This window comes from Canis lupus, chromosome 31 (assembly GCF_003254725.2).
Source record: "Canis lupus dingo isolate Sandy chromosome 31, ASM325472v2, whole genome shotgun sequence".
Taxonomy (NCBI): Eukaryota; Metazoa; Chordata; class Mammalia; order Carnivora; family Canidae; genus Canis; species Canis lupus.
Window position 1 is genome coordinate 39,201,167 of NC_064273.1, and position 12,225 is coordinate 39,213,391.

A 12,225-nucleotide genomic window follows, 5' to 3' on the forward strand; every position below is an offset into this window, starting at 1 on the left:
TGATAAGGAATTTGTATCCAGATTGCATAATGAATGCTCAGAATTCAGTAATAGAGAGACAACTAACACAATTTTAAAAAGACAGATAGTGCAGCCCGGGTGGCTCAGCCGTTTAGCGCCGCCTTCTGTCCAGGTTGTGTCCTGGAGACCCGGGATCCAGTCCCACATCAGGATCCCTGCATGGAGCCTGCTTCTCCCTCTGCCTGTGTCTCTGCCTTTCTCTCTCTTGCTCTGTGTCTCTCATGAATAAATAAATAAAATCTTTTAAAAATATAAAAATAAATGAAATAAATAAAACAACAAATAATTTGAACACGCATTTCTCCCAAGAAGAAATGGCCAAGAAGTGCAGGAGAACACGATGGCCATCTCCGGGGAAGTGCACACCAAGCCCACGATGAAACACCACTTCCCCCCACCAGGACGGCTCTAATCAAAGGACAGACGGTAACGAGTGTGGGTCCTGGTACGTGGCTGCTGGGAATGTAGAATGGTGCGGCCCCCTCACCCCCGGGAAAGGGTTTTAAAGCTTCTCAAAAGATTAAACATGGAGCTTCCATACGACCTGGCAGTTCCACTCACGTCTGTCCAAGTGAAGTGAGGACGTGTCCCCGGAAGACCCTGCACACGCAATCACGGCAGTGTTATTGGTAACAGGCCCAACGTGGCCACAGCCCAAGTGTCCTTAACTGCCCTACACAGGACGTGGTGCACCGCACGATGGCATGTTTGACCTTAGGAAGGAGCAGACACACGGCTCAGCACGGCGGAGCCTCAGCAGCAGGGCGGGGTGGTGTGGGGGGCAGGGGGAGAAGCTGGGCCGCAACGGCCACTCAGGCCGCCCGGGGCCCTCGGTGCACGTTCTGAGCGGCAGCCCTGCAGCCCGACAGCGAGCAGCACATCTCTTTGCGATGAGGGAATATTCTAGAGGCAGCTGGTTGCACAGCTTGTGCATAGACGAACACAACTGAGCTGCACAATTTGAATGGGTGGAGTTTCTGACGCATAAATCGTATCTAGGTAAAGCTGCCAAGATACCAAAAAGTGCCCGCACTGTCGCCCGTGTGGACAGAGGGCGCCTCACGGGCCCGACGTGGACGGAAGCTGAGCCGCGCCTGGGCTAGCCGCAGCCCACCCCGAGCCCCTCTGGCCCCGCGGGGCCGCACCTGGGCTTCGTGCCCGCCATCGGCCGCTCGCCCGGGACGGGTCACCTCGCATCTACGCAGCCACGCGAAGCTTTCCAGGTTTTATTTACTTTTTAAAAGATTTTATTTATTTATTCATGAGAGACAGAGAGAGAGAGAGAGAGAGGCAGAGACACAGGCAGAGGGAGGAGCAGGCTCCATGCAGGGAGCCCGATGTGGGACTCGATCCCAGGACCCCAGGATCACGCCCTGGGCCAAAGGCAGATGCTCCACCGCTGAGCCACCGGGGCTGCTCACTTTCCATGTTTTAAACACAACAGGCTGCCACGCCCGGCGACTTCCACGTGGCTCTGCGTGTGTGGGCTGACACGGCGGCCACAGCTTCCGGGCCATGCGGAGCCAGCCTTGTTTCCCGCTGCCCTTAGGGCTGGCTATTACGGAGACGCAGACGCTCCTGGGGGCTCCGCACAGGCACAGGCTTGGCATCCCAGGGGAAACACTAGCGTTTGGACAGCCCCCTGCGCACGACGAGACGATGCTGTGGCTGGAGGCCCTGCCAGGCTGCCCGAGGGAGGCGGTCTTGCTGCACCTGTAGCCAGCCAAGGGGACGCACCTGCTGGGGCGCCCTGGACGGCGTGTGCCCGGGGGCGCGCAGGGCAGAGTGCCCACATCATGCCTGGCTGCTTCCCGAAGCGGCCGTGTGGAATCCTGCTCCCATTACCAGTGGCCGCGGCCCTGGGGATTAGGTGAGTTTGTAATATTCCTCCTCTGGTGGGTGTAAAACACCTGCTGTGACTTTACCTGCATTTCCCTGACCCCACGTACGAGTGAGTCTCCTTCCTACGTTAGAATACGGATCCTGTTTCCTCTTTTAGTGAAGCACCTGTTCGTGGCTATTGCCATTTTCCTGTTCTATTGTTCGTCTTTCTCATGACCTGTGAGGAGCTCTTTACATATGTTGGATACTGATCCCTGGTACTGGGTGAGCTATGGTTATACGCCCCAGCTTCCGGCTCCACGGAAATCCTCAGCATCTCCTGATGATCATTTCAACAAGTCAAACTTCTCCATCTCTTCTTTATGCTTGTGAATCTGAGCGTTGTCTGAGACACTCCTTTGTCACCCAGAGGTCTTATCTGTATCCTGCAGTGTTTTCTCCTCCAAGTTTTCCATCTGGGATCTGACGCACAAGCACTTAGTCCGTAGGGAACTGGTCTTGCGCATGGCGTGGGGCAGGACCTCCTCTGTGGTACGGCTTGGTGTCCACATGCACGCACATCTGCTTCCACACCCTTTTCCGCTTGCATTTCGCGTGTCCATCGCTGTGCCCGGACCAGACTGTATTAATAACCACAGATTCATCATAATCCTTGATACCCAGGAGGCCGGAGCCCCAAAGGAGCAGGACGGGACTTTGGTTAGAATTACCTTAAGTCTTGGTACCTGCTGTTTTCAAATCCCTTTAGCTCTAAATAATCCGTATGCAAAGTAGTACGTTTCAGAGCAACGTGTTCTGCCATCAGCACCCAGCAAGTAGAGGAATAATTCCCAAGGACACAGAGAAAATGACTGCAAAATAAGTAGTTAAGTCCTCAGGAAAATAAGGGGGGGGAAACAAAGCCGTGAAACAAGAACAGGAGACTATGAAACAAGCATGGGTAGATGAGAGAAACCGAACTATGAACCAAAGCAAGAGTAATGACGAGCGATCTCATTTGTAAATTGTCAATGATACTTTGAGTTCCATTTGGAGGATTGCCTCAGGGGCTCAGTCAGCTAAGGGTCCAACTCTTGATTTCAGCTCGGGTCACGATCTCACGGCCACGAGCTGGAGCCCCGCGTCGGGCTTTGTGCTAGGTGTGGAGGCTGCTTGGGATTCTCTCCCCTGCCCCTCCCTTCCCGCTTGCACATATACTCTCGCTCTTGCTCTCTCTCAAAAAATTTTTTTAGAAATTAAAATAAAAATTTTAAAATTCCACTTGGAGCCAAAATTCTTGACAAAAATGGTAAGGACTCTGTGGCCAGGTGCCCTAATGTAAGTTGGAACACACTGGATTCCTCTTTTCTTGCAAAGAGGCACCAACATGCCGAATAAATTTAGAATCTTAGAGAGTTTGAAGTATTCATGTTAAATAGAATAAAAACAAGAAAGAAATAGGTGTATACATCCTGAATGGTTGGTGAAAAGAAAGAATTCGAGTAAATTTGGCCGGTGTAATAGCAAATGGGGAAGAAGACATGGTGGTTTTAAATCGCCCAGTAAGATCAAAGAAAAAAGCATAAATGTATCAGTAATCCGTGTGTGAAGTAGCTTAATCTCTCTCTCTTTTTTTTTTTTTGAAGTAGCTTAATCTCATGAGGTGGTTAATTCACTGCACGAATGACGTGTACTAACTCATTAATTCTTGAAGCAACAGAAGCTCTCACGTTGGATAAATATTGTAGAAGGTACTATTTCCAAGCAACATACTGAAACTGGGACACAGAAAGGTAAAACAGCAGGGGTTGTGGCCTGAATTGTGCTCCCCACGACAGGAGTCCACGACGGGGTCCCTGCACATGTGATGGAGTTACCGGGCGGCCCACGGACTGGGGGGGGGGGGGGCACAGTGGACACCACCCTGAGCCGGCCCAGGTCGGAGCAGGTGGCCACCGCCACCCGGGCTGAGGGGCAGGACCCTCCCTTGGCCACACCTGGGCCCCCAGCTTCTGGCCTCCAGGCCCCGGAGGGTGCAGTTCTGTTGTTTTAAGGTCTTGGGTGTGCGTGGGAGTCACAGAGACCCAAGAAATGGCACAGCCCACGGTTCCGGCCACGGGAAGAGCCCCGTGGAGCAGGCAGCAGGTGTCCTCACCAGCTCCAGGATGCGCAGGTGCCCGCGAGCAGTCAGAGGGGCACCCCAGGGCCCAGGCCGGGCGGCTGACTCCTCCAGGTGTTGGAGCCTCTGCGGGGCTGTGGGGTCGGGACCCGGTGTCCCCGGGGTCAGGACGGGCACCCCCTGCACCCCGAGGGTTCCTCGCCCTGCTGCCCCTGCAGACGCGTGTCTCGCCCACTCGTGGCTCAGCTGCCCTCTGTGGCCCCCGCCCTCCCCCATGGGCACCCCCCCCGACCCCGGGCCCCCCCTCCCCCGGACCCCCCACCCTGGCCCCCAGGATGCCCGCTCCCCGGGGGAGGCCGCGCCACACAGCAGCCACGGCCTCCAGGAAGCCCTCCGGGATGCCCACCGGCCCAGAAACATGCGGCTCAAAGGAGCGGATGCAGCGGGCGCCCGGGGCGCCGGGGCTGGCTGTCACCACGGGGCCATGTGCCACCGGCTCTCTGGGTAAACTGAGGCGGGGAGTGCCCAGTGCCCGTTGGCGGGAAGGCGCCGGGCGGAGCTGTGCGCGGACCCCAAGGACCCGCCTCCCCTCGTCGTCGGTCTGCACACGCGCCGCTGGGTGCCTTCTAGAAGGTGTGGGTCACAGGGGCAAACCCGAGGGTCCTGCACTCCAGCCCCCCACCCCGCGCGGTCCCCTCCCGCAGGGCGACACCGGCTCCCCTGGGCCCACAGAGGCGGAGGTGGGCAGAGCCACTCAGGGGGAGCAGATGCCCTCCAACACCCACCACCGGCTGCACCCTGGTCCTGGGCCCCAGCAGGTGTGGCTGCAGGCAGTCCAGTGTCCTGGGGGGTGAGCTGGGGGGCTGGGGGGCTGGGGGGGCCTGTGGGGAGAGCCGGGGCCTGGGGGCTGGGGGGCCTCCGGGGAGAGCCAGGGGGCTGGGGGGCTGGGGGGGCCTCTGGGGAGAGCCGGGGGCTGGGGGCAGGGGGGGCCTCTGGGGAGAGCCGGGGGCTGGGGGCAGGGGGGCCTCTGGGGAGAGCGGGGGGCTGGGGGCAGTGGGGCCTGTGGGGAGAGCCGGGGGCTGGGGGCAGGGGGGCCTGTGGGGAGAGCCGGGGGCTGGGGGCAGGGGGGCCTCTGGGGAGAGCGGGGGGCTGGGGGCAGGGGGGCCTCTGGGGAGAGCCGGGGGCTGGGGGCAGGGGGGCCTGTGGGGAGAGCCGGGGGCTGGGGGCAGGGGGGCCTCTGGGGAGAGCGGGGGGCTGGGGGCAGGGGGGCCTCTGGGGAGAGCGGGGGGCTGGGGGCAGGGGGGCCTCTGGGGAGAGCCGGGGGCTGGGGGCAGGGGGGCCTCTGGGGAGAGCCGGGGGCTGGGGGCAGGGGGGCCTCTGGGGAGAGCCGGGGGCTGGGGGCAGGGGGGCCTCTGGGGAGAGCGGGGGACTGGGGGCAGGGGGGCCTCTGGGGAGAGCCGGGGGCTGGGGGCAGGGGGGCCTCTGGGGAGAGCGGGGGGCTGGGGCAGGGCCCACCATGTGTCTGTGTCCCACCACTGGCCTGGGGCTGCGTGGGGTCAGAAGGCCCGTCGGGCGATGCCGCCCCAGCCGTGCTGCCCAGGCCAGCACTGGGGACCCAGGGCCTGGGGATCCAGACCAGGCCCGGTCACCCGGCCCCCCCCCCAGCCGGCAACTCCGCCTCCTGGCTTCCGGGCCAAGCGGGTGTGGACGTGGTCGGGTTCTGGGCCTGCCCCCGCTGGGCAGCAGAGGGCGCCCCAGGCCCTCCACACTCGCCCCTGCCCGAAGTGCTGGCCCTGTGACGCCTGGTCCCTGTGTCCAGGGAGGCTGGGGAGGGTCCCCAGGGTGGACTGACCCCCTCTGGGTCCCCAGGGACAGGGACTGCCTCTCACTGGGCAACGGGGTCCCATACATCACAGTCCTGCTGCCCTGAGTCACATCCCTCCTTCCGGCACAGGCCAGCCTGCCCCCCGGGGCTGGGACCCCCCCTGAGGCTGGGACCCCCCGAGGCTGGGACCCCCCGAGGCTGGGTGCCTGGTCTGTGGAGCTGCGAGCAGATGGAAGGAGTGGCCTGTGTCCCGACCCCAGGGTCCCCGGCGGGGGGGTCCCGACACTTGGGACCTGCTGGGAGGAGTGAGGGTCCCACCGTGTACGACGCCTCCCTCTGCTCTGGGGTCAGGACTTTGTGAGCTTGCTGTCGTGGTGGGGACACCGAGGTCGGCCCAGCACCCACGGAGACCCCTCGGCCCTTGCCGAACCCTGGGGCCACACGGAGGCCCAGGACCGGGTGACCCCATGCCTCCCGCTGCCCGCTGCGTGGCCCGGAGCCCCGGGGGCCACCATGGGGACTGCACACGCTAAGGACGCTTCCGTAGAACTCCTCCGGGCCTCACCCCTGGGAGCGACCCGGTTCCGCGGAACAAAAGCGTTCCCGCTGCGCCGTCGGGTTTGGCTGGGGGCGGGGGCGGGAGCCACTGGTGTTCCTGAGAACAGCGCGGTCCCCGGAGTGCACAGGGCCCTGCCCCTCCTGCCCCGGCTCCCGGCGGCCCCGGGCCAGGTCAGGCTGAAGGACGGAGGGACCGAGTGGCCGTGCAGACGTGGAGTCCCGGAGGGAAGTGAGGGGACTGGGGTCACGGCACGGCGGGGGGGGGGGCCCTGTCCCCTCTCGGCCCTGCGGTCCCGGGGCGCCTGGGAGGGGCGCTGCCCACTGTCTCTGCCTCCCCGCATCAGGCCTGCTGCACAGTTGGGGGTGCCCAGGGGCCGAGCCCCCCCACAGCCCTGGAGGACAGAGCGGGTCGGGACCCCAGCCCCAGCGCTAACGTCCTCCTCTGCCCTCACCCCTGGGGACACTCAGAAGAGGGCTCCCCCCACCGAGGAAGGCAGCCGGGGTCCCAGGCCCCAGCCTGGGGGGAGGGGGAGCCCCACCCCTGCAAGGTCAAGGGTGGCAGGAGCGGGGGAGCCTGGGATGCAAGGGGGCAGGAGGCGCAGGCCCTGGTGACCCTCGCCCCCCTCGGGGCACACCCCCCACCCCCAGCACCCCGGGGACCCCCCAGGTCAGCGTGTTGGAAGTGACTCCGCGGGGACCCTGCGGGTGGGCCCTGGCCTGGGAAGTCCCACCCCCGGGGGTCCCTGTGCATCTGCCCCCCACCCCCACCCCGCGAAAGCCGCCAAGTCCGCCCACGGGGCGCAGACAGCCGTTGCCGAAATATTATTGCCAGATGTTCGGCTTTTTTCCGTGGCAGCCGAGGCCAGCATGAGGTAACCGGGAAAAGATTAACCCGTCCCCGCCCGGCCCGAGCCCCGATCTGGGCGGTGGGGGGCGCCCTGCCGGACGCCGGGGGACCCTCTGCGCCCAGGAGACGTGCCCTGCGCCCCGGGTCTGGACGCCCCCCTCGTGGCCGCGGCCCCACCTCCGGCCCCCACCCTGCCCGCTTCCCCGGGGTCCCCGGGCCCCACGTCCCGCAGCCGTCGCCCCAGGCCTGTCCTCCCCGGAGCCCGACCTCCTCGGGTGGGTGGGACGCCCTCCCCGGGGACGCAAGGCCACCAGGGACGCTGGGGACTCGGCGACACAGAGAGGGGTGGGCGCTCGGGGGCAAACACAGGTGCCCGTGGGCCCCGAACAGCCCCACTGTGCCCGGGGTCACCCCAGCCCCCCAGTCCAGGCCCTTCCTCCCTGACAGGCAAAGGCCGCCCCCGCTGGGTCCCCAGCGCCCGGACCCCCCCAGTGCTCAGGCCCCCGTGTCCCGCGGGGCCTGGGGATGCAGGTGCCCCGACCCCTCACCCTCAGGGCCCCCCGCTTAGTTGCACCGCCCAGGATTCGCGGGGCGTCCCCCCAGGCTGTGCCCCCACTTGCGTCCTCACCACCCGCCTCGGCTGCTTCTGACTGGAAAGTAAAATTCTCAGCTCTCAGGCCCCACGGAGGTGGGCAGGTGTGCGCCCGCGTCCCTGCAGCGGGGCCACCACGGCCGCCCGGCGACCTGTCCTGGGCCGGGGTGGGGACGGCCGGCCGGGGGCCCTGCTCGCAGCGATCGTTAGCGACACGGTCAGAGGAGGGTGCCCCGAGGGTGTCCCGAGACTCCCCCGGAACGAGCGAGGGCCCGCGGGCAGGGCCAGCAGAGCCCCGAGGGCACATCCCCTGCGCCTCCCGGAGTGCACCGGCCTCCTGCCCCTGCAGCCGTCGGGCGGGCGCCGCCCTCCTGCTCGGATCCCGCATCGCCGACTCTGGGGCGCCCCACATTGTATCAGCCCCCGAACCAGGCATTTTGGTGTAATTATCGCAAACGAGCGTGTCGGGTGCTTCCTGGGGGCTTCCCGGCCGTTGGCCCGCGTGGTGAACTGGCTGGACTGTTCCAGAAGACCATCGGGGCTCCACCTGCCGACGGCAGGCTCCGGGCGCGGAAAGCCGGGGTGGCCCTCCCCGGGGGGCTCTGCCCAGCACCGGCTGCCCTGGGAGCCGCCCCCCCGCCGGGGGCCCCTGAGCCATCCCTGAGGGACCCGTCTGCAGGACGGCGTGATTCACCCCCACGTACCCGGCACCTTCCCCAGGGCGGCCACTGGGGGTGACCCGGCCGCACCCCAACGCCTGCACAGCCCCTGCTGGCCCTCCGCGCCCCAACCCCGCAGTGGGCCCGCCACCGCCCCGTCCAGCCGCTCCGGCCCCAGGTGGCAGCCGGAGGCGGAGCCAGGACCCGCCAGGACATGGGCTCGCCGGGGACAGGGGCGCGTGCCCACAGATGGTGCTGGTGGCCAGCCCGCAGCCCCCGCAGCCCCCGCGTCCACGCGGCCACATGGGCACCCCCGGAAAATGTGACTTCCCCTGATGAGTCACCTTCTAAATCGGGAGGGACGCTGGGGGCCAGTGGAGGCAGTAAAGGGAAATCAAGCGGGTCTTTGTTCAAGTCGCTGAGCTGTTTCCAGATGACGCGCCCTGGGAAGGGTCGCCCTGGACGCACCAGCCGTCACCCACGGACGCCCCCTCTGTCGCCACGCCCGTCACAGGGTGGCCTGGCCGGTGTGCCCCCCCATCGGACCCCCCCCCCCGCCCCCGTGCCCAGCCCTCACCTCCTGGCCCCGGGGATGCCCCTGCCACCCCCAAAGGCCCCTGGGCCACTACCTGCTGTCCTCCCTGGGGTGCACCCCGTGTCTGTGGGACCCTGCCCTTGGGCTGCGGAGACGGCCACCCCTGCTGCAGCCCCACAAGCCGAGGGTGCCCCGTGCTGGGTGGCTCAGCTCTGGGGCAGAGGAAGGAGCCCCCCCATCCCCGCCGGCTCAGGATCAGGCCTGAGGGGCGCTGCTGCCTGGTGCGTTGTGGGGAGGGAAGGGGAGGGGGAGGCTGGGGGAGTCGGGCCCCCTCCCCGTCCTCGGAACCTGGCCCCGGGGGTGGCGGCCGCCAGGGTGTGGGGACCCTCGTGGGACCATCGAGCACACGCTCACACTCACGTGCACATGACGGTGCTCACGTGTGCTCACACTCACGCTCACCCACGCTCACACTCACCCTCTCCCGTGCTCACGCTCGTGCTCTCCTACCCTCACACACGCACACGCTGGATGGAGGCCCTTGGAGGGGAGCCCTGCTCTGAGCCCGTGCCCTCGGGCGCCCCGTGTGTGGGCCCCTGGCTGGGTGACCCCTGCGTCCCCGAGGACCGCGGAGGCCGCTCCTTAGCCGTCCCCCTCCTGCAGGCCCCCAGCTGTCTCCCCTCCCTCCTCTCCCCTGGAGGCCCCCCTCCCTGCCAGGCTGGCGGTGTTGCCCCGCCAGGCCCCCCCGCAGCCAGCTGCTCCCCAGGGTCGTTTCAGACCTGTGGCCACCCTGCTGCTCGCCCTCCAGGGCTCTGCAGCCCCCACCTGGGACCCCCTAGATGTCCAGCTGACCCCCCGCACTGGGGTCACGGTGCTGCTCACGTGCCCCCGGATGTGCCGTGCACGTCTCCCTGCAGCTGCTCCCCAGGATAGACGCTGACCCCCACCCAGGGGTTCTGGGCGCTCTGGCCGGGGGGCTCCCCTCCCGGGTCCCGGGGCACTGTGCACGGTGGGCAGCCCAAGGGTGAAGACCCGCTCCCCAAGGGCCGGCTCTGCGACCTCAGCCGGGGACCCCCAGGGCCGGATGCCCCACCACGGAGGGTCAGCGGGCCCAGGCGGCCGTCGGGGATGCGAGAAAGGAGCTCATGCCTCTGTGCCCACCTCCCTTCCTCTCCAAGCAGGGGCAGGGCCGTGGAGCCCCGCACCCCCAGCGCCCCGAATCCTCCCGGGTCGCGGTCCCCCAGGGCAGCAGTGTGCTCGAGGCCCGGGGGCCCGGCCTGGCTCCCCACGCGGGTGCAGGGGTGCAGCTGTACGTGAACACGGACGGTGGCCTGGGGGCCGGTGTGGCGCTCGGGGACAGAGAGGCTCCGGACTCTGGATGGAGGGGAGTCGGCTGCTGCGGCGCAGGCTGTGGCACTTTCTTGTCCTTTCCCGTATTTCGTGTCTTTTCCATATTCTCTCTGGTGTGAGGTTGCATCACTTTCGTGCTCAGAAAAGAACCCAGATGAAGGCACATAAACACGTGTACCAGGTGAGCACACGTCTGTCAAAACGTTTACAGCAGAGAGATCCCCCCGCACGCCCGGCAGGACGGCCACCGTCGGGAGGCGACAGGTGCAGGGAGGATGTGGAGAAAGGGGAGCCTCTCTGCGGCTGGTGGGAACGCAGGCGGGCGGCCACCGTGGGGACTGGGGGCGGGTGGCCTTGGGGAGCCGGACACAGAGCTGCCCTACGACCCCGAAAGTGCACTGCTGGGTACCGACCCCGCAGCCCAGAGGCGGTGAGCTTCAGGGGCACCTGCACCCCACGTTCCTAGCGGCCGTGTCCACGGGGGCCGCGCCGCGGGAGGAGCCTCGACGTCCACGGACAGATGCTGGAGGGAGGAGACGTGGTCCCTGCGCACCCCGGGTGTCACTCGGCCGTCAGAGGGGGGAGATCTCGCCATTTACACCGACGTGGGGGGAGCCGAGGGCGTGATGCCGAGGGGGGCGAGTCGGCCGGGGAGAGACAAACTATGCAATTTCATTCATGTGGAATTTAAGAAACAAAACATATGAGCAAAGGGGGGAAGGAGAGGCTGATAAACCGAGAAACAGACCAACTCTAGGGAACAGGCTGCTGGTCACTGGGGTGGCGGGGGGGCGGGGGGGGGGGAGTCAGGCGTGCGTCTGTCCTGGGGGCCCTGGCGCTGACTCCCTCCGTGGCACACCCAAGACTAATACCGCACTGGGTGCTAAGTGCCCCAAATTTAAATGAAAACCTTTAAAAATGTTTACAGCAGAATGACCGTTAAGACACGAAGTATTAGGATTCCCTGGGTGGCCCAGCGGTTTAGCCCAGGGCGTGACCCTGGGGTCCCGGGATCTAGTCCCACGTCGGGCTCCCCACAGGGAGCCTGCTCCTCCCTCCTTCTCTCTCTCTCTCTGTCTCATGAATAAATAAATAAAATATTAAAAAAAAAAAGACACGAAGCATTAGCCCCACTGCCTCTGGGCGGTGAAACCAGGTGATGTTTTTCTGATTTTGGAATCGCTCTATGATTCTATGACATCTTTTTTGTGAGATGAAAAATGACAATTTCGGAGGACGTCGTTGCTGAGCCCTTGTGAGGCAGGAGGCGCCGGTGGCTGGTGCCCGAGAGCGTGACCCCGGCCCCGTGGACCCCGTGGTCCTGCCCCCCAGCCCGGCCCCGGGAGAAGCTCAGGCCTCCTCCGAGCGCGTGGCCGCCAGCCCGCGGGTGCTTGTGTCCACCTGCCGCCTGCTGCGTGACAAAACTGCGAACCCCCCGGCTCCGCCTGCGGCCGTGTGCTGCCCGGGCCCCTGGGGTCCGCCACCCCTGCCAGGCCAGGTGGGGCACCTCACTGTCCTCACGTGTTCCTACTTGTCCCAAACCTGCAGGAGCGTCGGCACCTGCTGAGCTCTGCAGACCCAACAGCTGGGACGAGGACGAGCCAGCGAGCCGGGGCCAGGCTCCCACGGGGGTCTGACCTCCCCTCGTCTGGCCCGGAAGCCGGGGGCCCTGGCACCAAACAGGGGTGCACTTGGCGATGCCCATGGCACGGCTGGGGTGAGATCCGGGCACGTAGGATTGCTCTCACCGTTTACGAAAACCCCATAGAGTGGGACATGGGGGAAGAGGCGGAGGACATGCTGGAGCGGTCAGTGCGGAGCGTGTCCCCCGAAGGATGTGTGATGGTTGTACAACGTCTGTGTGGTTTTATAGGATGAAACATTTAGGCTGACATCAC